Source organism: Lactuca virosa, chromosome 1 (genome assembly GCF_052849685.1).
Source record: "Lactuca virosa cultivar CGN04683 chromosome 1, Lactuca_virosa_CGN04683_v6, whole genome shotgun sequence".
Classification (NCBI taxonomy): Eukaryota; Viridiplantae; Streptophyta; class Magnoliopsida; order Asterales; family Asteraceae; genus Lactuca; species Lactuca virosa.
Genome location: NC_136426.1, coordinates 260,455,426 through 260,474,917, shown reverse-complemented (window position 1 = coordinate 260,474,917; position 19,492 = coordinate 260,455,426). Strand labels below are relative to the sequence as shown.

General features: G+C 46.9%; 56 non-coding genes across 56 annotated transcripts; all 56 read right to left on the bottom strand.

Moving 5' to 3' along the window:
* Positions 1-119: 119 nt before the first annotated feature.
* Positions 120-238, bottom strand: LOC145148588 (5S ribosomal RNA). The gene has a single exon (XR_013729466.1). It is a non-coding gene; the product is annotated as a 5S ribosomal RNA (ribosomal RNA).
* Positions 239-462: 224 nt separating this feature from the next.
* Positions 463-581, bottom strand: LOC145144248 (5S ribosomal RNA). The gene has a single exon (XR_013725262.1). It is a non-coding gene; the product is annotated as a 5S ribosomal RNA (ribosomal RNA).
* Positions 582-809: 228 nt separating this feature from the next.
* LOC145149253 (5S ribosomal RNA) lies at positions 810-928 on the bottom strand. Its single transcript, XR_013730105.1, has one exon. It is a non-coding gene; the product is annotated as a 5S ribosomal RNA (ribosomal RNA).
* A 231-nt stretch (positions 929-1,159) lies between these two features.
* On the bottom strand, positions 1,160-1,278 carry LOC145144247 (5S ribosomal RNA). Its single transcript, XR_013725261.1, has one exon. It is a non-coding gene; the product is annotated as a 5S ribosomal RNA (ribosomal RNA).
* A 228-nt stretch (positions 1,279-1,506) lies between these two features.
* On the bottom strand, positions 1,507-1,625 carry LOC145143549 (5S ribosomal RNA). Its single transcript, XR_013724580.1, has one exon. It is a non-coding gene; the product is annotated as a 5S ribosomal RNA (ribosomal RNA).
* A 229-nt stretch (positions 1,626-1,854) lies between these two features.
* Positions 1,855-1,973, bottom strand: LOC145148728 (5S ribosomal RNA). Its single transcript, XR_013729599.1, has one exon. It is a non-coding gene; the product is annotated as a 5S ribosomal RNA (ribosomal RNA).
* Positions 1,974-2,201: 228 nt separating this feature from the next.
* LOC145148669 (5S ribosomal RNA) lies at positions 2,202-2,320 on the bottom strand. Its single transcript, XR_013729542.1, has one exon. It is a non-coding gene; the product is annotated as a 5S ribosomal RNA (ribosomal RNA).
* Positions 2,321-2,549: 229 nt separating this feature from the next.
* LOC145149645 (5S ribosomal RNA) lies at positions 2,550-2,668 on the bottom strand. The gene has a single exon (XR_013730499.1). It is a non-coding gene; the product is annotated as a 5S ribosomal RNA (ribosomal RNA).
* Positions 2,669-2,897: 229 nt separating this feature from the next.
* LOC145148172 (5S ribosomal RNA) lies at positions 2,898-3,016 on the bottom strand. The gene has a single exon (XR_013729070.1). It is a non-coding gene; the product is annotated as a 5S ribosomal RNA (ribosomal RNA).
* Positions 3,017-3,240: 224 nt separating this feature from the next.
* Positions 3,241-3,359, bottom strand: LOC145145179 (5S ribosomal RNA). Its single transcript, XR_013726166.1, has one exon. It is a non-coding gene; the product is annotated as a 5S ribosomal RNA (ribosomal RNA).
* Positions 3,360-3,588: 229 nt separating this feature from the next.
* On the bottom strand, positions 3,589-3,707 carry LOC145150010 (5S ribosomal RNA). Its single transcript, XR_013730841.1, has one exon. It is a non-coding gene; the product is annotated as a 5S ribosomal RNA (ribosomal RNA).
* A 231-nt stretch (positions 3,708-3,938) lies between these two features.
* Positions 3,939-4,057, bottom strand: LOC145144246 (5S ribosomal RNA). The gene has a single exon (XR_013725260.1). It is a non-coding gene; the product is annotated as a 5S ribosomal RNA (ribosomal RNA).
* A 228-nt stretch (positions 4,058-4,285) lies between these two features.
* Positions 4,286-4,404, bottom strand: LOC145146206 (5S ribosomal RNA). The gene has a single exon (XR_013727151.1). It is a non-coding gene; the product is annotated as a 5S ribosomal RNA (ribosomal RNA).
* Positions 4,405-4,631: 227 nt separating this feature from the next.
* LOC145146803 (5S ribosomal RNA) lies at positions 4,632-4,750 on the bottom strand. The gene has a single exon (XR_013727730.1). It is a non-coding gene; the product is annotated as a 5S ribosomal RNA (ribosomal RNA).
* A 228-nt stretch (positions 4,751-4,978) lies between these two features.
* Positions 4,979-5,097, bottom strand: LOC145148954 (5S ribosomal RNA). Its single transcript, XR_013729816.1, has one exon. It is a non-coding gene; the product is annotated as a 5S ribosomal RNA (ribosomal RNA).
* A 228-nt stretch (positions 5,098-5,325) lies between these two features.
* LOC145147878 (5S ribosomal RNA) lies at positions 5,326-5,444 on the bottom strand. The gene has a single exon (XR_013728773.1). It is a non-coding gene; the product is annotated as a 5S ribosomal RNA (ribosomal RNA).
* Positions 5,445-5,673: 229 nt separating this feature from the next.
* Positions 5,674-5,792, bottom strand: LOC145143560 (5S ribosomal RNA). Its single transcript, XR_013724591.1, has one exon. It is a non-coding gene; the product is annotated as a 5S ribosomal RNA (ribosomal RNA).
* Positions 5,793-6,021: 229 nt separating this feature from the next.
* Positions 6,022-6,139, bottom strand: LOC145150149 (5S ribosomal RNA). The gene has a single exon (XR_013730976.1). It is a non-coding gene; the product is annotated as a 5S ribosomal RNA (ribosomal RNA).
* A 228-nt stretch (positions 6,140-6,367) lies between these two features.
* On the bottom strand, positions 6,368-6,486 carry LOC145150959 (5S ribosomal RNA). The gene has a single exon (XR_013731762.1). It is a non-coding gene; the product is annotated as a 5S ribosomal RNA (ribosomal RNA).
* A 231-nt stretch (positions 6,487-6,717) lies between these two features.
* LOC145140835 (5S ribosomal RNA) lies at positions 6,718-6,836 on the bottom strand. Its single transcript, XR_013722306.1, has one exon. It is a non-coding gene; the product is annotated as a 5S ribosomal RNA (ribosomal RNA).
* Positions 6,837-7,062: 226 nt separating this feature from the next.
* Positions 7,063-7,180, bottom strand: LOC145146478 (5S ribosomal RNA). Its single transcript, XR_013727422.1, has one exon. It is a non-coding gene; the product is annotated as a 5S ribosomal RNA (ribosomal RNA).
* A 230-nt stretch (positions 7,181-7,410) lies between these two features.
* LOC145135211 (5S ribosomal RNA) lies at positions 7,411-7,529 on the bottom strand. The gene has a single exon (XR_013719676.1). It is a non-coding gene; the product is annotated as a 5S ribosomal RNA (ribosomal RNA).
* Positions 7,530-7,757: 228 nt separating this feature from the next.
* On the bottom strand, positions 7,758-7,876 carry LOC145149430 (5S ribosomal RNA). Its single transcript, XR_013730288.1, has one exon. It is a non-coding gene; the product is annotated as a 5S ribosomal RNA (ribosomal RNA).
* Positions 7,877-8,106: 230 nt separating this feature from the next.
* On the bottom strand, positions 8,107-8,225 carry LOC145147955 (5S ribosomal RNA). Its single transcript, XR_013728854.1, has one exon. It is a non-coding gene; the product is annotated as a 5S ribosomal RNA (ribosomal RNA).
* Positions 8,226-8,454: 229 nt separating this feature from the next.
* LOC145144245 (5S ribosomal RNA) lies at positions 8,455-8,573 on the bottom strand. Its single transcript, XR_013725259.1, has one exon. It is a non-coding gene; the product is annotated as a 5S ribosomal RNA (ribosomal RNA).
* A 220-nt stretch (positions 8,574-8,793) lies between these two features.
* On the bottom strand, positions 8,794-8,912 carry LOC145150196 (5S ribosomal RNA). The gene has a single exon (XR_013731020.1). It is a non-coding gene; the product is annotated as a 5S ribosomal RNA (ribosomal RNA).
* Positions 8,913-9,143: 231 nt separating this feature from the next.
* Positions 9,144-9,262, bottom strand: LOC145150540 (5S ribosomal RNA). The gene has a single exon (XR_013731360.1). It is a non-coding gene; the product is annotated as a 5S ribosomal RNA (ribosomal RNA).
* A 230-nt stretch (positions 9,263-9,492) lies between these two features.
* Positions 9,493-9,611, bottom strand: LOC145148619 (5S ribosomal RNA). Its single transcript, XR_013729495.1, has one exon. It is a non-coding gene; the product is annotated as a 5S ribosomal RNA (ribosomal RNA).
* A 232-nt stretch (positions 9,612-9,843) lies between these two features.
* LOC145150615 (5S ribosomal RNA) lies at positions 9,844-9,962 on the bottom strand. The gene has a single exon (XR_013731428.1). It is a non-coding gene; the product is annotated as a 5S ribosomal RNA (ribosomal RNA).
* A 229-nt stretch (positions 9,963-10,191) lies between these two features.
* LOC145150150 (5S ribosomal RNA) lies at positions 10,192-10,310 on the bottom strand. The gene has a single exon (XR_013730977.1). It is a non-coding gene; the product is annotated as a 5S ribosomal RNA (ribosomal RNA).
* Positions 10,311-10,541: 231 nt separating this feature from the next.
* Positions 10,542-10,660, bottom strand: LOC145149824 (5S ribosomal RNA). Its single transcript, XR_013730668.1, has one exon. It is a non-coding gene; the product is annotated as a 5S ribosomal RNA (ribosomal RNA).
* A 229-nt stretch (positions 10,661-10,889) lies between these two features.
* Positions 10,890-11,008, bottom strand: LOC145149538 (5S ribosomal RNA). Its single transcript, XR_013730395.1, has one exon. It is a non-coding gene; the product is annotated as a 5S ribosomal RNA (ribosomal RNA).
* Positions 11,009-11,238: 230 nt separating this feature from the next.
* LOC145146303 (5S ribosomal RNA) lies at positions 11,239-11,357 on the bottom strand. Its single transcript, XR_013727254.1, has one exon. It is a non-coding gene; the product is annotated as a 5S ribosomal RNA (ribosomal RNA).
* Positions 11,358-11,588: 231 nt separating this feature from the next.
* On the bottom strand, positions 11,589-11,707 carry LOC145146235 (5S ribosomal RNA). Its single transcript, XR_013727180.1, has one exon. It is a non-coding gene; the product is annotated as a 5S ribosomal RNA (ribosomal RNA).
* A 228-nt stretch (positions 11,708-11,935) lies between these two features.
* LOC145150738 (5S ribosomal RNA) lies at positions 11,936-12,054 on the bottom strand. The gene has a single exon (XR_013731545.1). It is a non-coding gene; the product is annotated as a 5S ribosomal RNA (ribosomal RNA).
* Positions 12,055-12,282: 228 nt separating this feature from the next.
* On the bottom strand, positions 12,283-12,401 carry LOC145136757 (5S ribosomal RNA). Its single transcript, XR_013720701.1, has one exon. It is a non-coding gene; the product is annotated as a 5S ribosomal RNA (ribosomal RNA).
* A 228-nt stretch (positions 12,402-12,629) lies between these two features.
* LOC145146577 (5S ribosomal RNA) lies at positions 12,630-12,748 on the bottom strand. Its single transcript, XR_013727515.1, has one exon. It is a non-coding gene; the product is annotated as a 5S ribosomal RNA (ribosomal RNA).
* A 230-nt stretch (positions 12,749-12,978) lies between these two features.
* On the bottom strand, positions 12,979-13,097 carry LOC145145748 (5S ribosomal RNA). Its single transcript, XR_013726707.1, has one exon. It is a non-coding gene; the product is annotated as a 5S ribosomal RNA (ribosomal RNA).
* Positions 13,098-13,326: 229 nt separating this feature from the next.
* LOC145146794 (5S ribosomal RNA) lies at positions 13,327-13,444 on the bottom strand. The gene has a single exon (XR_013727721.1). It is a non-coding gene; the product is annotated as a 5S ribosomal RNA (ribosomal RNA).
* Positions 13,445-13,672: 228 nt separating this feature from the next.
* On the bottom strand, positions 13,673-13,791 carry LOC145144244 (5S ribosomal RNA). Its single transcript, XR_013725258.1, has one exon. It is a non-coding gene; the product is annotated as a 5S ribosomal RNA (ribosomal RNA).
* A 220-nt stretch (positions 13,792-14,011) lies between these two features.
* Positions 14,012-14,130, bottom strand: LOC145150195 (5S ribosomal RNA). The gene has a single exon (XR_013731019.1). It is a non-coding gene; the product is annotated as a 5S ribosomal RNA (ribosomal RNA).
* A 231-nt stretch (positions 14,131-14,361) lies between these two features.
* Positions 14,362-14,480, bottom strand: LOC145149271 (5S ribosomal RNA). Its single transcript, XR_013730122.1, has one exon. It is a non-coding gene; the product is annotated as a 5S ribosomal RNA (ribosomal RNA).
* Positions 14,481-14,709: 229 nt separating this feature from the next.
* LOC145149367 (5S ribosomal RNA) lies at positions 14,710-14,828 on the bottom strand. The gene has a single exon (XR_013730225.1). It is a non-coding gene; the product is annotated as a 5S ribosomal RNA (ribosomal RNA).
* Positions 14,829-15,047: 219 nt separating this feature from the next.
* On the bottom strand, positions 15,048-15,166 carry LOC145148751 (5S ribosomal RNA). The gene has a single exon (XR_013729622.1). It is a non-coding gene; the product is annotated as a 5S ribosomal RNA (ribosomal RNA).
* Positions 15,167-15,396: 230 nt separating this feature from the next.
* On the bottom strand, positions 15,397-15,515 carry LOC145150918 (5S ribosomal RNA). Its single transcript, XR_013731724.1, has one exon. It is a non-coding gene; the product is annotated as a 5S ribosomal RNA (ribosomal RNA).
* A 231-nt stretch (positions 15,516-15,746) lies between these two features.
* On the bottom strand, positions 15,747-15,865 carry LOC145144243 (5S ribosomal RNA). The gene has a single exon (XR_013725257.1). It is a non-coding gene; the product is annotated as a 5S ribosomal RNA (ribosomal RNA).
* A 228-nt stretch (positions 15,866-16,093) lies between these two features.
* On the bottom strand, positions 16,094-16,211 carry LOC145150520 (5S ribosomal RNA). The gene has a single exon (XR_013731341.1). It is a non-coding gene; the product is annotated as a 5S ribosomal RNA (ribosomal RNA).
* Positions 16,212-16,439: 228 nt separating this feature from the next.
* Positions 16,440-16,558, bottom strand: LOC145149552 (5S ribosomal RNA). The gene has a single exon (XR_013730408.1). It is a non-coding gene; the product is annotated as a 5S ribosomal RNA (ribosomal RNA).
* Positions 16,559-16,786: 228 nt separating this feature from the next.
* LOC145150220 (5S ribosomal RNA) lies at positions 16,787-16,905 on the bottom strand. The gene has a single exon (XR_013731042.1). It is a non-coding gene; the product is annotated as a 5S ribosomal RNA (ribosomal RNA).
* A 219-nt stretch (positions 16,906-17,124) lies between these two features.
* Positions 17,125-17,243, bottom strand: LOC145149999 (5S ribosomal RNA). Its single transcript, XR_013730831.1, has one exon. It is a non-coding gene; the product is annotated as a 5S ribosomal RNA (ribosomal RNA).
* Positions 17,244-17,475: 232 nt separating this feature from the next.
* On the bottom strand, positions 17,476-17,594 carry LOC145150482 (5S ribosomal RNA). The gene has a single exon (XR_013731305.1). It is a non-coding gene; the product is annotated as a 5S ribosomal RNA (ribosomal RNA).
* Positions 17,595-17,824: 230 nt separating this feature from the next.
* LOC145145316 (5S ribosomal RNA) lies at positions 17,825-17,943 on the bottom strand. The gene has a single exon (XR_013726295.1). It is a non-coding gene; the product is annotated as a 5S ribosomal RNA (ribosomal RNA).
* A 230-nt stretch (positions 17,944-18,173) lies between these two features.
* Positions 18,174-18,292, bottom strand: LOC145149823 (5S ribosomal RNA). The gene has a single exon (XR_013730667.1). It is a non-coding gene; the product is annotated as a 5S ribosomal RNA (ribosomal RNA).
* A 229-nt stretch (positions 18,293-18,521) lies between these two features.
* On the bottom strand, positions 18,522-18,640 carry LOC145150233 (5S ribosomal RNA). The gene has a single exon (XR_013731055.1). It is a non-coding gene; the product is annotated as a 5S ribosomal RNA (ribosomal RNA).
* A 228-nt stretch (positions 18,641-18,868) lies between these two features.
* On the bottom strand, positions 18,869-18,987 carry LOC145149270 (5S ribosomal RNA). The gene has a single exon (XR_013730121.1). It is a non-coding gene; the product is annotated as a 5S ribosomal RNA (ribosomal RNA).
* Positions 18,988-19,217: 230 nt separating this feature from the next.
* LOC145144242 (5S ribosomal RNA) lies at positions 19,218-19,336 on the bottom strand. The gene has a single exon (XR_013725256.1). It is a non-coding gene; the product is annotated as a 5S ribosomal RNA (ribosomal RNA).
* Positions 19,337-19,492: the final 156 nt, after the last annotated feature.

The window sequence follows — 19,492 nt, the reverse complement described above, 5'->3', positions numbered from 1 at the left end:
AATACGAAAACCATGAACCATGAAGCGGAGGCCACGCGAGCATAGAAATAGCAAGAAAGAAAAAAAACAAAAAAAACCACACGTAAAATCTTAAAAAACGCAAACGGGCAACGAAAAAGGGGGTGCAACACGAGGACTTCCCAGGGGATAACCCATCCTAGTACTACTCTCGCCCAAGCACGCTTTACAGCGGAGTTCTGATGGGATCCGGTGCATTAGTGCTGGTATGATCGCACCCGAAATACTATCCATGCTTATTGCTTTTATGTCTTAAAAGACGCAGAACCTCCTTTGTTTTCGTACGCGAGGCGAGGGACCCACGTGACCGATCGGCTCCGTTCCAAAAAAACGAAAACCATGAACCATGAAGCGGAGGCCACCCGAGCATAGAAATAGCAAGAAAGAAAGAAAAAAAAAACCGCACGTAAAATCTAAAAAAACGCAAACGGGCAACGAAAAAGGGGGGTGCAACACGAGGACTTCCCAGGGGGTCACCCATCCTAGTACTACTCTCGCCCAAGCACGCTTCACAGCGGAGTTCTGATGGGATCCGGTGCATTAGTGCTGGTATGATCGCACCCGAAATACTATCCATGCTTATTGTTTTTATGTCTTAAAAGACGCAGAACCTCCTTTGTTTTCGTACGCGAGGCGTGCGACCCACGTGACCGATCGGCTCCGTTCCAAAAATATGAAAACCATGAACCTTGAAGCGGAGGCCACGCGAGCATAGAAATAGCAAGAAAGAAAAAAAAACAAAAAAAAATCGCACGTAAAATCTAAAAAAACGCAAACGGGCAACGAAAAAGGAGGTGCAACACGAGGACTTCCCAGGGGGTCACCCATCCTAGTACTACTCTCGCCCAAGCACGCTTCACAGCGGAGTTCTGATGGGATCCGGTGCATTAGTGCTGCTATGATCGCACCCGAAATACTATCAATGCTTATTGCTTTTATGTCTTAAAAGACGCAGAACCTCCTTTGTTTTCGTACGCGAGGTGTGGGACCCACGTGACCGATCGGCTCCGTTCCAAAAATACGAAAACCATGAACCATGAAACGGAGGCCACCCGAGCATAGAAATAGCAAGAAAGAAAAAAAAAACTAAAAAAAAACCGCACGTAAAATCTAAAAAAACGCAAACGGGCAACGAAAAAGGGGGGTGCAACACGAGGACTTCCCAGGGGGTCACCCATCCTAGTACTACTCTCGCCCAAGCACGCTTCACAGCGGAGTTCTGATGGGATCCGGTGCATTAGTGCTGGTATGATCGCACCCGAAATACTATCCATGCTTATTGCTTTTATGTCTTAAAAGACGCAGAACCTCCTTTGTTTTCGTACGCGAGGCGTGGGACCCACGTGACCGATCGGCTCCGTTCCAAAAATACGAAAAGCATCAACCATGAAGCGGAGGCCACCCGAGCATAGAAATAGTAAGAAAGAAAAAAAAACAAAAAAAAACCGCACGTAAAATCTAAAAAAACGCAAACGGGCAACGAAAAAGGAAGTGCAACACAAGGATTTCCCAGGGGGTCACCCATCCTAGTACTACTCTCGCCCAAGCACGCTTAACTGCGGAGTTCTGATGGGATCCGGTGCATTAGTGCTGGTATGATCGCACCCGAAATACTATCCATGCTTATTGGTTTTATGTCTTAAAAGACGCAGAACCTCCTTTGTTTTCGTACGCGAGGCGTAGGACCCACGTGACCGATCGGCTCCGTTCCAAAAATACGAAAACCATGAACCATGAAACGGAGGCCACCCGAGCATAGAAATAGCATGAAAGAAAAAAAAACAAAAAAAAAACCGCACGTAAAATCTAAAAAAACGCAAACGGGCAACGAAAAAGGAGGTGCAACACAAGGACTTCCCAGGGGGACACCCATCCTACTACTACTCTCGCCCAAGCACGCTTAACTGCGGAGTTCTTATGGGATCCGGTGCATTAGTGCTGGTATGATCGCACCCAAAATACTATCCATGCTTATTGCTTTTATGTCTTAAAAGACGCAGAACCTCCTTTGTTTTCGTACGCGAGGCGTGGGACCCACGTGACCAATCGGCTCCGTTACAAAAATACGAAAACCATGAACCATGAAGCGGAGGCCACCCGAGCATAGAAATAGCAAGAAAGAAAAAAAAACAAAAAAAACCGCATGTAAAATAAAAAAAAACGCAAACGGGCAACGAAAAAGGGGGGTGCAACACGAGGACTTCCCAGGGGGTCACCCATCCTAGTACTACTCTCGCCGAAACACGCTTCACTGCGGAGTTCTGATGGGATCCGGTGCATTAGTGCTGGTATGATCGCACCCGAAATACTATCCATTCTTATTACTTTTATGTCTTAAAAGACGCAGAACTTCCTTTGTTTTCGTACGCGAGGCGTGGAACCCACGTGACCGATCGACTCCATTCCAAAAATACGAAAACTATCACCCATGAAGCGGAGGCCACCCGAGCATAGAAATTGCAAGAAAGAAAAAAAACCAAAAAAAAACCGCACGTAAAATCTAAAAAAACGCAAACGGGCAACGAAAAAGAGGGGTGCGACACGAGGACTTCCCAGGGGGTCACCCATCCTAGTACAACGCTCGCCCAACCACGCTTAACTGCGGAGTTCTGATGGGATCCGGTGTATTAGTGCTGGTTTGATCGCACCCGAAATACTATTCATGCTTATTGCTTTTATATCTTAAAAGACGCAGAACCTCCTTTGTTTTCGTACGCGAGGCGTGGAACCCACGTGACCGATCGGCTCTGTTCCAAAAATACGAAAACCATCAACCATGAAGCGGAGGCCACCGGAGCATAGAAATAGCAAGAAAGAAAAAAAAAACAAAAAAAACCACACGTAAAATCTAAAAAAACGCAAACAGGCAACGAAAAAGAGGGGTGCAACACGACAACTTCCCAGGGGGTCACCCATCCTAGTACTACTCTCGCCCAAGCACGCTTTACAGCGGAGTTCTGATGGGATCCGGTGCATTAGTGCTGGTATGATCGCACCCGAAATACTATCCATGCTTATTGCTTTTATGTCTTAAAAGAGGCAGAACCTCCTTTGTTTTCGTACGCGAGGCGTTGGACCCACGTGACCGATCGGCTCCGTTCCAAAAATACGAAAAGCATCAACCATGAAGCGGAGGCCACCCGAGCATAGAAATAGCAAGAAAGAAAGAAAAAAAAAACCGCACGTAAAATCTAAAAAAACGCAAACGGGCAACGAAAAAGGGGGGTGCAACACGAGGACTTCCCACGGGGTCACCCATCCTAGTACTACTCTCGCCCAAGCACGCTTCACAGCGGAGTTCTGATGGGATCCGGTGCATTAGTGCTGGTATGATCGCACCCGAAATACTATCCATGCTTATTGTTTTTATATCTTAAAAGACGCAGAACCTCCTTTGTTTTCGTACGGGAGGCGTGCGACCCACGTGACCGATCGGCTCCGTTCCAAAAATATGAAAACCATGAACCTTGAAGCGGAGGCCACGCGAGGATAGAAATAGCAAGAAAGAAAAAAAAAACAAAAAAAAATCGCACGTAAAATCTAAAAAAACGCAAACGGGCAACGAAAAAGGAGGTGCAACACGAGGACTTCCCAGGGGGTCACCCATCCTAGTACTACTCTCGCCCAAGCACGCTTCACAGCGGAGTTCTGATGGGATCCGGTGCATTAGTGCTGCTATGAGCGCACCCGAAATACTATCAATGCTTATTGCTTTTATGTCTTAAAAGACGCAGAACCTCCTTTGTTTTCGTACGCGAGGTGTGGGACGCACGTGACCGATCGGCTCCGTTCCAAAAATACGAAAACCATGAACCATGAAACGGAGGCCACCCGAGCATAGAAATAGCAAGAAAGAAAAAAAAAACTAAAAAAAAACCGCACGTAAAATCTAAAAAAACGCAAACGGGCAACGAAAAAGGGGGGTGCAACACGAGGACTTCCCAGGGGGTCACCCATCCTAGTACTACTCTCGCCCAAGCACGCTTCACAGCGGAGTTCTGATGGGATCCGGTGCATTAGTGCTGGTATGATCGCACCCGAAATACTATCCATGCTTATTGCTTTTATGTCTTAAAAGACGCAGAACCTCCTTTGTTTTCGTACGCGAGGCGTGGGACCCACGTGACCGATCGGCTCCGTTCCAAAAATACGAAAAGCATCAACCATGAAGCGGAGGCCACCCGAGCATAGAAATAGTAAGAAAGAAAAAAAAACAAAAAAAAACCGCACGTAAAATCTAAAAAAACGCAAACGGGCAACGAAAAAGGAAGTGCAACACAAGGATTTCCCAGGGGGTCACCCATCCTAGTACTACTCTCGCCCAAGCACGCTTGACTGCGGAGTTCTGATGGGATCCGGTGCATTAGTGCTGGTATGATCGCACCCGAAATACTATCCATGCTTATTGTTTTATGTCTTAAAAGACGCAGAACCTCCTTTGTTTTCGTACGCGAGGCGTAGGACCCACGTGACCGATCGGCTCCGTTCCAAAAATACGAAAACCATGAACCATGAAACGGAGGCCACCCGAGCATAGAAATAGCATGAAAGAAAAAAAAACAAAAAAAAACCGCACGTAAAATCTAAAAAAACGCAAACGGGCAACGAAAAAGGAGGTGCAACACAAGGACTTCCCAGGGGGACACCCATCCTAGTACTACTCTCGCCCAAGCACGCTTAACTGCGGAGTTCTTATGGGATCCGGTGCATTAGTGCTGGTATGATCGCACCCAAAATACTATCCATGCTTATTGCTTTTATGTCTTAAAAGACGCAGAACCTCCTTTGTTTTCGTACGCGAGGCGTGGGACCCACGTGACCAATCGGCTCCGTTACAAAAATACGAAAACCATGAACCATGAAGCGGAGGCCACCCGAGCATAGAAATAGCAAGAAAGAAAAAAAAACAAAAAAAACCGCATGTAAAATCTAAAAAAACGCAAACGGGCAACGAAAAAGAGGGGTGCGACACGAGGACTTCCCAAGGGGTCACCCATCCTAGTACAACGCTCGCCCAACCACGCTTAACTGCGGAGTTCTGATGGGATCCGGTGTATTAGTGCTGGTATGATCGCACCCGAAATACTATTCATGCTTATTGCTTTTATATCTTAAAAGACGCAGAACCTCCTTTGTTTTCGTACGCGAGGCGTGGAACCCACGTGACCGATCGACTCTGTTCCAAAAATACGAAAACCATCAACCATGAAGCGGAGGCCACCGGAGCATAGAAATAGCAAGAAAGAAAAAAAAACAAAAAAAACCACACGTAAAATCTAAAAAAACGCAAACATGCAACGAAAAAGAGGGGTGCAACACGACAACTTCCCAGGGGGTCACCCATCCTAGTACTACTCTCGCCCAAGCACGCTTCACAGCGGAGTTCTGATGGGATCCGGTGCATTAGTGCTGGTATGATCGCACCCGAAATACTATCCATGCTTATTGCTTTTATGTCTTAAAAGAGGCAGAACCTCCTTTGTTTTCGTACGCGAGGCGTGGGACCCACGTGACCGATCGGCTCCGTTCCAAAAATACGAAAAGCATCAACAATGAAGCGGAGGCCACCCGAGCATAGAAATAACAAGAAAGAAAAAAAAACAAAAAAAAAACCGCACGTAAAATCTAAAAAAACGCAAACGGGCAACGAAAAAGGGGGTGCAACATGAGGACTTCCCAGGGGGTCACCCATCCTAGTACTACTCTCGCCCAAGCACGCTTAACTGCGGAGTTCTGATGGGATCCGGTGCATTAGTGCTGGTATGATCGCACCCGAAATACTATCCATGCTTATTGCTTTTATGTCTTAAAAGACGCAGAACCTCCTTTGTTTTCGTACGCGAGGCGTGGGACCCACGTGACCGATCGGCTCCGTTCCAAAAATACGAAAAGCATCAACCATGAAGCGGAGGCCACCCGAGCATAGAAATAACAAGAAAGAAAAAAAAACAAAAAAAAAACCGCACGTAAAATCTAAAAAAACGCAAACGGGCAACGAAAAAGGGGGTGCAACATGAGGACTTCCCAGGGGGTCACCCATCCTAGTACTACTCTCGCCCAAGCACGCTTAACTGCGGAGTTCTGATGGGACCGGTGCATTAGTGCTGGTATGATCGCACCCGAAATACTATCCATGCTTATTGCTTTTATGTCTTAAAAGACGCAGAACCTCCTTTGTTTTCGTACGCGAGGCGTGGGACCCACTTGACCGATCGGCTCCGTTCCAAAAATACGAAAACCATGAACCATGAAGCGGAGGCCACCCGAGCATAGAAATAGCAAGAAAGAAAAAAAAAACAAAAAAAACCGCACGTAAAATCTAAAAAAACGAAAACGGGCAACGAAAAAGCAGGTGCAACACGAGGACTTCGCAGGGGGTCACTCATCCTAGTACTACTCTCGCCCAAGCACGCTTCACAGCGGAGTTCTGATGGGATCCGTTGCATTAGTGCTGGTATGATCGCACCCGAAATACTATCCATGCTTATTGCTTTTATATCTTAAAAGACGCAGAACCTCCTTTGTTTTCGTACGCGAGGCGTGGAACCCACGTGGCCGATCGGCTCCGTTCCAAAAATACGAAAACCATCAACCATGAAGCGGAGGCCACCCGAGCATAGAAATAGCAAGAAAGAAAAAAAAACAAAAAAAAAAACCGCACGTAAAATCTAAAAAAACGCAAACATGCAACGAAGAAGGGGGGTGCAACACGAGGACTTCCCAGGGGGTCACCCATCCTAGTAATACTCTCGCCCAAGCACGCTTAACTGCGGAGTTCTGATGGGATCCGGTGCATTAGTGCTGGTATGATCGCACCCAAAATACTATCCATGCTTATTGCTTTTATGTCTTAAAAGACGCAGAACCTCCTTTGTTTTCGTTCGCGAAGCGTGGGACCCACGTGACCGATCGGCTCCGTTCCAAAAATACGAAAACCATGAACCATGAAACGGAGGCCACCCGAGCATACAAATAGCAAGAAAGAAAAAAAAATAAAAAAAACCGTGCGTAAAATCTAAAAAAACGAAACGGGCAACGAAAAAGGGGGTGCAACACGAGGACTTCCCGGGGGTCACCCATCCTAGTACTACTCTCGCCCAAGCACACTTAACTGCGGAGTTCTGATGGGATCCGGTGCATTAGTGCTGGTATGATCGCACCCGATATAACTATCCATGCTTATTGCTTTTATGTCTAAAAAGACGCAGAACCTCCTTTGTTTTCGTAAGCGAGGCGTGGGACCCACGTGACCGATCAACTCCGTTCCAAAAATACGAAAACCATGAACCATGAAGCGGAGGCCACCCGAGCATAGAAATAGCAAGAAAGAAAAAAAACAAAAAAAACCGCACGTAAAATCTAAAAAAACGCAAACGGGCAACGAAAAAGGGGGAGGTGCAACACGAGGACTTCCCAGGGGGTCACCCATCTTAGTACTACTCACGCCCAAGCACGCTTAACTGCGGAGTTCTGATGGGATCCGGTGCATTAGTGCTGGTATGATCGCACCCGAAATACTATCCATGCTTATTGCTTTTATGTCTTGAAAGACGCAGAACCTCCTTTGTTTTCGTACGCGAGGCGTGGGACCCACTTGACCGATCGGCTCCGTTCCAAAAATACGAAAACCATGAACCATGAAGCGGAGGCCACTCGAGCATAGAAATAGCAAGAAAGAAAAAAAAACAAAAAAAACCACACGTAAAATCTAAAAAAACGCAAACGGGCAACGAAAAAGGGGGGTGCAACACGACAACTTCCCATGGGGTCACCCATCCTAGTACTACTCTCGCCCAAGCACGCTTCACAGCGGAGTTCTGATGGGATCCGGTGCATTAGTGCTGATATGATCGCACCCGAAATACTATCCATGCTTATTGCTTTTATGTCTTAAAAGACGCAGAACCTCCTTTGTTTTCGTACGCGAGGCGTAGGACCCACGTGACCGATCGACTCCGTTCCAAAAATACAAAAAGCATCAACCATGAAGCGGAGGCCACCCGAGCATAGAAATAGCAAGAAAGAAAAAAAAACAAAAAAAAAACCACACGTAAAATCTTAAAAAACGCAAACGGGCAACGAAAAAGGGGGGTGCAACACGAGGACTTCCCAGGGGGTCACCCATCCTAGTACTACTCTCGCCCAAGCACGCTTCACAGCGGATTTCTGATGGGATCCGGTGCATTAGTGCTGGTATGATCGCACCCGAAATACTATCCATGCTTATTTCTTTTATGTCTTAAAAGACGCAGAACCTCATTTGTTTTCGTACGCGAGGCGTGGGACCCACGTGACCGATCGGCTCCGTTCCAAAAATACGAAAACCATGAACCATGAAACGGAGGCCACCCGAGCATAGAAATAGCAAGAAAGAAAAAAAAACAAAAAAAAAACCGCACGTAAAATCTAAAAAAACGCAAACGGGCAACGAAAAAGGGGGTGCAACACGAGGACTTCCCAGGGGGTCACCCATCCTAGTACTACTCTCGCCCAAGCACGCTTCACAGCGGAGTTCTGATGGGATCCGGTGCATTAGTGCTGGTATGATCGCACCCGAAATACTATCCATGCTTATTGCTTTTATGTCTTAAAAGACGCAGAACCTCCTTTGTTTTCGTACGCGAGGCGTGGGACCCACGTGACCGATCGGCTCCGTTCCAAAAATACGAAAACCATGAACCATGAAACGGAGGCCACCCGAGCATAGAAATAGCAAGAAAGAAAAAAAAAACCGCACGTAAAATCTAAAAAAACGCAAACGGGCAACGAAAAAGGGGGGTGCAACACGAGGACATCCCAGGGGGTCACCCATCCTAGTGCTACTCTCGCCCAAGTACGCTTCACAGCGGAGTTCTGATGGGATCCGGTGCATTAGTGCTGGTATGATCGCACCCGAAATCCTATCCATGCTTATTGTTTTTATGTCTTAAAAGACGCAGAACCTCGTTTGTTTTCGTACGCGAGGCGTAGGACCCACTTGACCGATCGGCTCCGTTCCAAAAATACGAAAACTATGAACCATGAAACGGAGGCCACCCGAGCATAGAAATAGCAAGAAAGAAAAAAAAAGCTAAAAAAAAAACCGCACGTAAAATCTAAAAAAACGCAAACGGGCAACGAAAAAGGAGGTGCAACACGAGGACTTCCCAGGGGGTCACCCATCCTAGTACTACTCTCGCCCAAGCACAGTTCACAGGGGAGTTCTGATGGGATCCGGTGCATTAGTGCTGGTATGATCGCACCCGAAATACTATCCATGCTTATTGCTTTTATGTCTTAAAAGACGCAGAACCTCCTTTGTTTTCGTACGCGAGGCGTGGGACCCACGTGACCGATCGACTCCGTTCCAAAAATACGAAAAGCATCAACCATGAAGCGGAGGCCACCCGAGCATAGAAATAGCAAGAAAGAAAAAAAAAACAATAAAAAAACCGCACGTAAAATCTAAAAAAACGTAAACGGGCAACCAAAAATGAGGTGCAACACAAGGACTTCCCAGGGGGTCACCCATCCTAGTACTACTCTCGCCCAAGCATGCTTAACTACGGAGTTCTTATGGGATCCGGTGCAATAGTGCTGGTATGATCGCACCCGAAATACTATCCATGCTTATTGTTTTTATGTCTTAAAAGACGCAGAACCTCCTTTGTTTTCGTACGCGAGGCGTAGGACCCACGTGACCGATCGGCTCCGTTCCAAAAATACGAAAACCATGAACCATGAAACGGAGGCCACCCGAGCATAGAAATAGCAGAAAAGAAAAAAAAACAAAAAAAAAAAAACCGCACGTAAAATCTAAAAAAACGCAAACGGGCAACGAAAAAGGAGGTCTAACACAAGGACTTTCCAGGGGGTCACCCATCCTAGTACTACTCTCGCCCAAGCACGCTTAACTGCGGAGTTCTGATGGGATCCGGTGCATTAGTGCTGGTATGATCGCACCCAAAATACTATCCATGCTTATTGCTTTTATGTCTTAAAAGACGCAGAACCTCCTTTGTTTTCGTACGCGAGGCGTGGGACCCACGTGACCGATCGGCTCCGTTACAAAAATACGAAAACCATGAACCATGAAGCGGAAGCCACCCAAGCATAGAAATAGCAAGAAAGAAAAAAAAAACAAAAAAAAACAGCACGTAAAATCTAAAAAAACGCAAACGGGCAACGAAAAAGGGGGTGCAACACGAGGACTTCCCAGGGGGTCACCCATCCTAGTACTACTCTCGCCGAAACACGCTTAATTGCGGAGTTCTTATGGGATCCGGTGCATTAGTGCTGGTATGATCGCACCCGAAATACTATCCATGCTTATTGTTTTTATGTCTTAAAAGACGCAGAACCTCCTTTGTTTTCGTACGCGAGGCGTGCGACCCACGTGACCGATCGGCTCCGTTCCAAAAATACGAAAACCATGAACCTTGAAGCGGAGGCCGCGCGACCATAGAAATAGCAAGAAAGAAAAAAAAAACAAAAAAAAAAATCGCACGTAAAATATAAAAAAACGCAAACGGGCAACGAAAAAGGAGGTCTAACACAAGGACTTCCCAGGGGGTCACCCATCCTAGTACTACTCTCGCCCAAGCACGCTTAACTGCGGAGTTCTGATGGGATCCGGTGCATTAGTGCTGGTATGATCGCACCCAAAATACTATCCATGCTTATTGCTTTTATGTCTTAAAAGACGCAGAACCTCCTTTGTTTTCGTACGCGAGGCGTGGGACCCACGTGACCGATCGGCTCCGTTACAAAAATACGAAAACCATGAACCATGAAGCGGAAGCCACCCGAGCATAGAAATAGCAAGAAAGAAAAAAAAAACAAAAAAAAACCGCACGTAAAATCTAAAAAAACGCAAACGGGCAACGAAAAAGGGGGTGCAACACGAGGACTTCCCAGGGGGTCACCCATCCTAGTACTACTCTCGCCGAAACACGCTTAATTGCGGAGTTCTGATGGGATCCGGTGCATTAGTGCTGGTATGATCGCACCCGAAATACTATCCATGCTTATTGTTTTTATGTCTTAAAAGACGCAGAACCTCCTTTGTTTTCGTACGCGAGGCGTGGGACCCACGTGACCGATCGGCTCCGTTCCAAAAATACGAAAACCATGAACCTTGAAGCGGAGGCCGCGCGACCATAGAAATAGCAAGAAAGAAAAAAAAAACAAAAAAAAAATCGCACGTAAAATATAAAAAAACGCAAACGGGCAACGAAAAAGGAGGTGCAACACGAGGACTTCCCAGGGGGTCACCCATCCTAGTACTACTCTCGCCCAAGCACGCTTCACAGCGGAGTTCTGATGGGATCCGGTGCATTAGTGCTGGTATGATCGCACCCGAAATACTATCCATGCTTATTGCTTTTATGTCTTAAAAGACGCAGAACCTCCTTTGTTTTCGTACGCGAGGCGTGGGACCCACGTGACCGATCGGCTCCGTTCCAAAAATACGAAAACCATGAACCATGAAACGGAGGCCACCCGAGCATAGAAATAGCAAGAAAGAAAAAAAAACAAAAAAAAAACCGCACGTAAAATCTAAAAAAACGCAAACGGGCAACGAAAAAAGGGGGGTGCAACACGAGGAGTTCCCAGGGGGTCACCCATCGTAGTACTACTCTCGCCCAAGCACGCTTCACAGCGGAGTTCTGATGGGATCCGGTGCATTAGTGCTGGTATGATCGCACCCGAAATACTATCCATGCTTATTGTTTTTATGTCTTAAAAGACGCAGAACCTCCTTTGTTTTCGTACGCGAGGCGTGGGACCCACGTGACCGATCGGCTCCGTTCCAAAAATACGAAAACCATGAACCTTGAAGCGGAGGCCACGCGAGCATAGAAATAGCAAGAAAGAAAAAAAAACAAAAAAAAATCGCACGTAAAATCAAAAAAAACGCAAACGGGCAACGAAAAAGGAGGTACAACACGAGGACTTCCCAGGGGGTCACCCATCCTAGTACTACTCTCACCCAAGCACGCTTCACAGGGGAGTTCTGATGGGATCCGGTGCATTAGTGCTGGTATGATCGCACCCGAAATACTATCCATGCTTATTGCTTTTATGTCTTAAAAGACGCAGAACCTCCTTTGTTTTCGTACGCGAGGCGTGGGACCCACGTGACCGATCGGCTCCGTTCCAAAAATACAAAAACCATGAACCATGAAACGGAGGCCACCCGAGCATAGAAATAGCAAGAAAGAAAAAAAACTAAAAAAAAACGCACGTAAAATCTAAAAAAACGCAAACGGGCAACGAAAAACGGGGGTGCAACACGAGGACTTCCCAGGGGGTCACCCATCCTAGTACTACTCTCGCCCAAGCACGCTTCACATCGGAGTTCTGATGGGATCCGGTGCATTAGTGCTGGTATGATCGCACCCGAAATACTATCCATGCTTATTGCTTTTATGTCTTAAAAGACACAGAACCTCCTTTGTTTTCGTACGCGAGGCGTGCGACCCACGTGACCGATCGGCTCCGTTCCAAAAGTACGAAAAGCATCAACCATGAAGCGGAGGCCACCCGAGCATAGAAATAGCAAGAAAGAAAAAAAAAACAAAAAAAACCGCACGTAAAATCTAAAAAAACGCAAACGGGCAACGAAAAAGGAGGTGCAACACGAGGACTTACCAGGGGGTCACCCATCCTAGTACTACTCTCGCCCTAGCACGCTTAACTGCGGAGTTCTGATGGGATCCGGTGCATTAGTGCTGGTATGATCGCACCCGAAATACTATCCATGCTTATTGCTTTTATGTCTTAAAAGACGCAGAACCTCCTTTGTTTTCGTACGCGAGGCGTGGGACCCACGTGACCGATCGGCTCCCTTCCAAATATACGAAAACCATGAACCATGAAACGGAGGCCACCCGAGCATAGAAATAGCAAGAAAGAAAAAAAAACAAAAAAAAAACCGCACGTAAAATCTAAAAAAACGCAAACGGGCAACGAAAAAGGGGGGTGCAACACGAGGACTTCCCAGGGGGTCACCCATCCTAGTACTACTCTAGCCCAAGCACGCTTAACTGCGGAGTTCTGATGGGATCCGGTGAATTAGTGCTGGTATGATCGCACCCGAAATACTATCCATGCTTATTGCTTTTATGACTTAAAAGACGCAGAACCTCCTTTGTTTTCGTAACGCGAGGCGTGGGACCCACGTGACCGATCGGCTCCGTTCCAAAAATACGAAAACCATCAACCATGAAGCGGAGCCCACCCGAGCATAGAAATAGCAAGAAAGAAAAAAAAACAAAAAAAGACCGCACGTAAAATCTAACAAACGAAAACTGGCAACGAAAAAAGGGGGTGCAACACGAGGACTTCCCAGGGGTCACCCATCCTAGTACTACTCTCGCCCAAGCACACTTAACTGCGGAGTTCTGATGGGATCCGGTGCATTAGTGCTGGTATGATCACACCCGTTATAACTATCCATGCTTATTGCTTTTATGTCTAAAAAGACGCAGAACCTCCTTTGTTTTCGTACGCGAGGCGTGGGACCCACGTGACCGATCAGCTCCGTTCCAAAAATACGAAAACCATGAACCATGAAGCGGAGGCCACGCGAGCATAGAAATAGCAAGAAAGAAAAAAAAACAAAAAAAACCACACGTAAAATCTTAAAAAACGCAAACGGGCAACGAAAAAGGGGGTGCAACACGAGGACTTCCCAGGGGGTCACCCATCCTAGTACTACTCTCGCCCAAGCACGCTTCACAGCGGAGTTCTGATGGGATCCGGTGCATTAGTGCTGGTATGATCGCACCCGAAATACTATCCATGCTTATTGCTTTTATGTCTTAAAAGACGCAGAACCTCCTTTGTTTTCGTACGCGAGGCGTGGGACCCACGTGACCGATCGGCTCCGTTCCAAAAATACGAAAACCATGAACCATGAAACGGAGGCCACCCGAGCATAGAAATAGCAAGAAAGAAAAAAAAAACCGCACGTAAAATCTAAAAAAACGCAAACGGGCAACGAAAAAGGGGGGTGCAACACGAGGACATCCCAGGGGGTCACCCATCCTAGTGCTACTCTCGCCCAAGTACGCTTCACAGCGGAGTTCTGATGGGATCCGGTGCATTAGTGCTGGTATGATCGCACCCGAAATCCTATCCATGCTTATTGTTTTTATGTCTTAAAAGACGCAGAACCTCGTTTGTTTTCGTACGCGAGGCGTAGGACCCACGTGACCGATCGGCTCCGTTCCAAAAATACGAAAACCATGAACCATGAAACGGAGGCCACCCGAGCATAGAAATAGCAAGAAAGAAAAAAAAAGCTAAAAAAAAAACCGCACGTAAAATCTAAAAAAACGCAAACGGGCAACGAAAAAGGAGGTGCAACACGAGGACTTCCCAGGGGGTCACCCATCCTAGTACTACTCTCGCCCAAGCACGCTTCACAGGGGAGTTCTGATGGGATCCGGTGCATTAGTGCTGGTATGATCGCACCCGAAATACTATCCATGCTTATTGCTTTTATGTCTTAAAAGACGCAGAACCTCCTTTGTTTTCGTACGCGAGGCGTGGGACCCACGTGACCGATCGGCTCCGTTCCAAAAATACGAAAACCATGAACCATGAAACGGAGGCCACCCGAGCATAGAAATAGCAAGAAAGAAAAAAAAACAAAAAAAAAACCGCACGTAAAATCTAAAAAAACGCAAACGGGCAACGAAAAAGGGGGTGCAACACGAGGACTTCCCAGGGGGTCACCCATCCTAGTACTACTCTCGCCCAAGCACGCTTCACAGCGGAGTTCTGATGGGATCCGGTGCATTAGTGTTGGTATGATCGCACCTGAAATACTATCCATGCTTATTGCTTTTATGTCTTAAAAGACGTAGAACCTCCTTTGTTTTCGTACGCGAGGCGTGGGACCCACGTGACCGATCGGCTCCGTTCCTAAAATACGAAAACCATGAACCATGAAACGGAGGCCACCCGAGCATAGAAATAGCAAGAAAGAAAAAAAAAGCGCACGTAAAATCTAAAAAAACGCAAACGGGCAACGAAAAAGGGGGGTGCAACACGAGGACTTCCCAGGGGGTCACCCATCCTAGTGCTACTCTCGCCCAAGCACGCTTCACAGCGGAGTTCTGATGGGATCCGGTGCATTAGTGCTGGTATGATCGCACCCGAAATACTATCCATGCTTATTGTTTTTATGTCTTAAAAGACGCAGAACCTCGTTTGTTTTCGTACGCGAGGCGTAGGACCCACGTGACCGATCGGCTCCGTTCCAAAAATACGAAAACCATGAACCATGAAACGGAGGCCACCCGAGCATAGAAATAGCAAGAAAGAAAAAAAAAACTAAAAAAAAACCGCACGTAAAATCTAAAAAAACGCAAACGGGCAACGAAAAAGGAGGTGCAACACGAGGACTTCCAAGGGGGTCACCCATCCTAGTACTACTCTCGCCCAAGCACAGTTCACAGGGGAGTTCTGATGGGATCCGGTGCATTAGTGCTGGTATGATCGCACCCGAAATACTATCCATGCTTATTGCTTTTATGTCTTAAAAGACGCAGAACCTCCTTTGTTTTCGTACGCGAGGCGTGGGACCCACGTGACCGATCGACTCCGTTCCAAAAATACGAAAAGCATCAACCATGAAGCGGAGGCCACCCGAGCATAGAAATAGCAAGAAAGAAAAAAAAACAACAAAAAAACCGCACGTAAAATCTAAAAAAACGCAAACGGGCAACGAAAAAGGGGGGGTGCAACACGAGGACTTCCCAGGGGGTCACCCATCCTAGTACTACTCTCGCCCAAGCACGCTTCACAGCGGAGTTCTGATGGGATCCGGTGCATTAGTGCTGGTATGATCGCACCCGAAATACTATCCATGCTTATTGCTTTTATGTCTTAAAAGACGCAGAACCTCCTTTGTTTTCGTACGCGAGACGTGGGACCCACGTGACCGATCGGCTCCGTTCCAAAAATACGAAAACCATGAACCATGAAGCGGAGGCCACCCGAGCATAGAAATAGCAAGAAAGAAAAAAAAACAAAAAAAACCACATGTAAAATAAAAAAAAACGCAAACGGGCAACGAAAAAGGGGGGTGCAACACGACAACTTCCCAGGGGTCACCCATCCTAGTACTACTCTCGCCCAAGCACGCTTCACAGCGGAGTTCTGATGGGATCCGGTGCATTAGTGCTGATATGATCGCACCCGAAATACTATCCATGCTTATTGCTTTTATGTCTTAAAAGACGCAGAACCTCCTTTGTTTTCGTACGCGAGGCGTGGGACCCACGTGACCGATCGACTCCGTTCCAAAAATACAAAAAGCATCAACCATGAAGCGGAGGCCACCCGAGCATAGAAATAGCAAGAAAGAAAAAAAACAAAAAAAAACCACACGTAAAATCTAAAAAAACGCAAACGGGCAACGAAAAAGGAGGGTGCAACACGAGGACTTCCCAGGGGGTCACCCATCCTAGTACTACTCTCGCCCAAGCACGCTTCACAGCGGAGTTCTGATGGGATCCGGTGCATTAGTGTTGGTATGATCGCACCTGAAATACTATCCATGCTTATTGTTTTTATGTCTTAAAAAACGCAGAACCTCCTTTGTTTTCGTACGCGAGGCGTGGGACCCACGTGACCGATCGGCTCCGTTCCAAAAATACAAAAACCATGAACCTTGAAGCGGAGGCCACGCGAGCATAGAAATAGCAAGAAAGAAAAAAAAACAAAAAAAAATCGCACGTAAAATCTAAAAAAACGCAAACGGGCAACGAAAAAGGAGGTACAACACGAGGACTTCCCAGGGGGTCACCCATCCTAGTACTACTCTCGCCCAAGCACGCTTCACAGGGGAGTTCTGATGGGATCCGGTGCATTAGTGCTGGTATGATCGCACCCGAAATACTATCCATGCTTATTGCTTTTATGTCTTAAAAGACGCAGAACCTCATTTGTTTTCGTACGCGAGGCGTGGGACCCACGTGACCGATCGGCTCCGTTCCAAAAATACAAAAACCATGAAACATGAAACGGAGGCCACCCGAGCATAGAAATAGCAAGAAAGAAAAAAAAACCGCACGTAAAATCTAAAAAAACGCAAACGGGCAACGAAAAAGGGGGGTGCAACACGAGGACTTCCCAGGGGGTCACCCATCCTAGTGCTACTCTCGCCCAAGTACGCTTCACAGCGGAGTTCTGATGGGATCCGGTGCATTAGTGCTGGTATGATCGCACCCGAAATCCTATCCATGCTTATTGTTTTTATGTCTTAAAAGACGCAGAACCTCGTTTGTTTTCGTACGCGAGGCGTAGGACCCACGTGACCGATCGGCTCCGTTCCAAAAATACGAAAACCATGAACCATGAAACGGAGGCCACCCGAGCATAGAAATAGCAAGAAAGAAAAAAAAAACTAAAAAAAAAACCGCACGTAAAATCTAAAAAAACGCAAACGGGCAACGAAAAAAGGGGGTGCAACACGAGGACTTCCCAGGGGGTCACCCATCCTAGTACTACACTCGCCCAAGCACAGTTCACAGGGGAGTTCTGATGGGATCCGGTGCATTAGTGCTGGTATGATCGCACCCGAAATACTATCCATGCTTATTGCTTTTATGTCTTAAAAGACGCAGAACCTCCTTTGTTTTCGTACGCGAGGCGTGGGACCCACGTGACCGATCGACTCCGTTCCAAAAATACGAAAAGCATCAACCATGAAGCGGAGGCCACCCGAGCATAGAAATAGCAAGAAAGAAAAAAAAACAATAAAAAAACCGCACGTAAAATCTAAAAAAACGCAAACGGGCAACGAAAAAGGGGGGTGCAACACAAGGACTTCGCAGGGGGTCACCCATCCTAGTACTACTCTCGCCCAAGCACGCTTAACTACGGAGTTCTTATGGGATCCGGTGCATTAGTGCTGGTATGATCGCACCCGAAATACTATCCATGCTTATTGTTTTTATGTCTTAAAAGACGCAGAACCTCCTTTGTTTTCGTACGCGAGGCGTAGGACCCACGTGACCGATCGGCTCCGTTCCAAAAATACGAAAACCATGAACCATGAAACGGAGGCCACCCGAGCATAGAAATAGCAGAAAAGAAAAAAAAACAAAAAAAAAAACCGCACGTAAAATCTAAAAAAACGCAAACGGGCAACGAAAAAGGAGGTCTAACACAAGGACTTCCCAGGGGGTCACCCATCCTAGTACTACTCTCGCCCAAGCACGCTTAACTGCGGAGTTCTGATGGGATCCGGTGCATTAGTGCTGGTATGATCGCACCCAAAATACTATCCATGCTTATTGCTTTTATGTCTTAAAAGACGCAGAACCTCCTTTGTCTTCGTACGCGAGGCGTGGGACCCACGTGACCGATCGGCTCCGTTACAAAAATACGAAAACCATGAACCATGAAGCGGAAGCCACCCGAGCATAGAAATAGCAAGAAAGAAAAAAAAAACAAAAAAAAACCGCACGTAAAATCTAAAAAAACGCAAACGGGCAACGAAAAAGGGGGTGCAACACGAGGACTTCGCAGGGGGTCACCCATCCTAGTACTACTCTCGCCGAAACACGCTTAATTGCGGAGTTCTGATGGGATCCGGTGCATTAGTGCTGGTATGATCGCACCCGAAATACTATCCATGCTTATTGTTTTTATGTCTTAAAAGACGCAGAACCTCCTTTGTTTTCGTACGCGAGGCGTGGGACCCACGTGACCGATCGGCTCCGTTCCAAAAATACGAAAACCATGAACCTTGAAGCGGAGGCCGCGCGAGCATAGAAATAGCAAGAAAGAAAAAAAAACAAAAAAAAATCGCACGTAAAATCTAAAAAAACGCAAACGGGCAACGAAAAAGGAGGTGCAACACGAGGACTTCCCAGGGGGTCACCCATCCTAGTACTACTCTCGCCCAAGCACGCTTCACAGGGGAGTTCTGATGGGATCCGGTGCATTAGTGCTGGTATGATCGCACCCGAAATACTATCCATGCTTATTGCTTTTATGTCTTAAAAGACGCAGAACCTCCTTTGTTTTCGTACGCGAGGCGTGGGACCCACGTGACCGATCGGCTCCGTTCCAAAAATACGAAAACCATGAACCATGAAACGGAGGCCACCCGAGCATAGAAATAGCAAGAAAGAAAAAAAAACAAAAAAAAACCGCACGTAAAATCTAAAAAAACGCAAACGGGCAACGAAAAAAGGGGGGTGCAACACGAGGACTTCCCAGGGGGTCACCCATCCTAGTACTACTCTCGCCCAAGCACGCTTCACAGCGGAGTTCTGATGGGATCCGGTGCATTAGTGCTGGTATGATCGCACCCGAAATACTATCCATGCTTATTGTTTTTATGTCTTAAAAGACGAAGAACCTCCTTTGTTTTCGTACGCGAGACGTGGGACCCACGTGACCGATCGGCTCCGTTCCAAAAATACGAAAACCATGAACCTTGAAGCGGAGGCCACGCGAGCATAGAAAT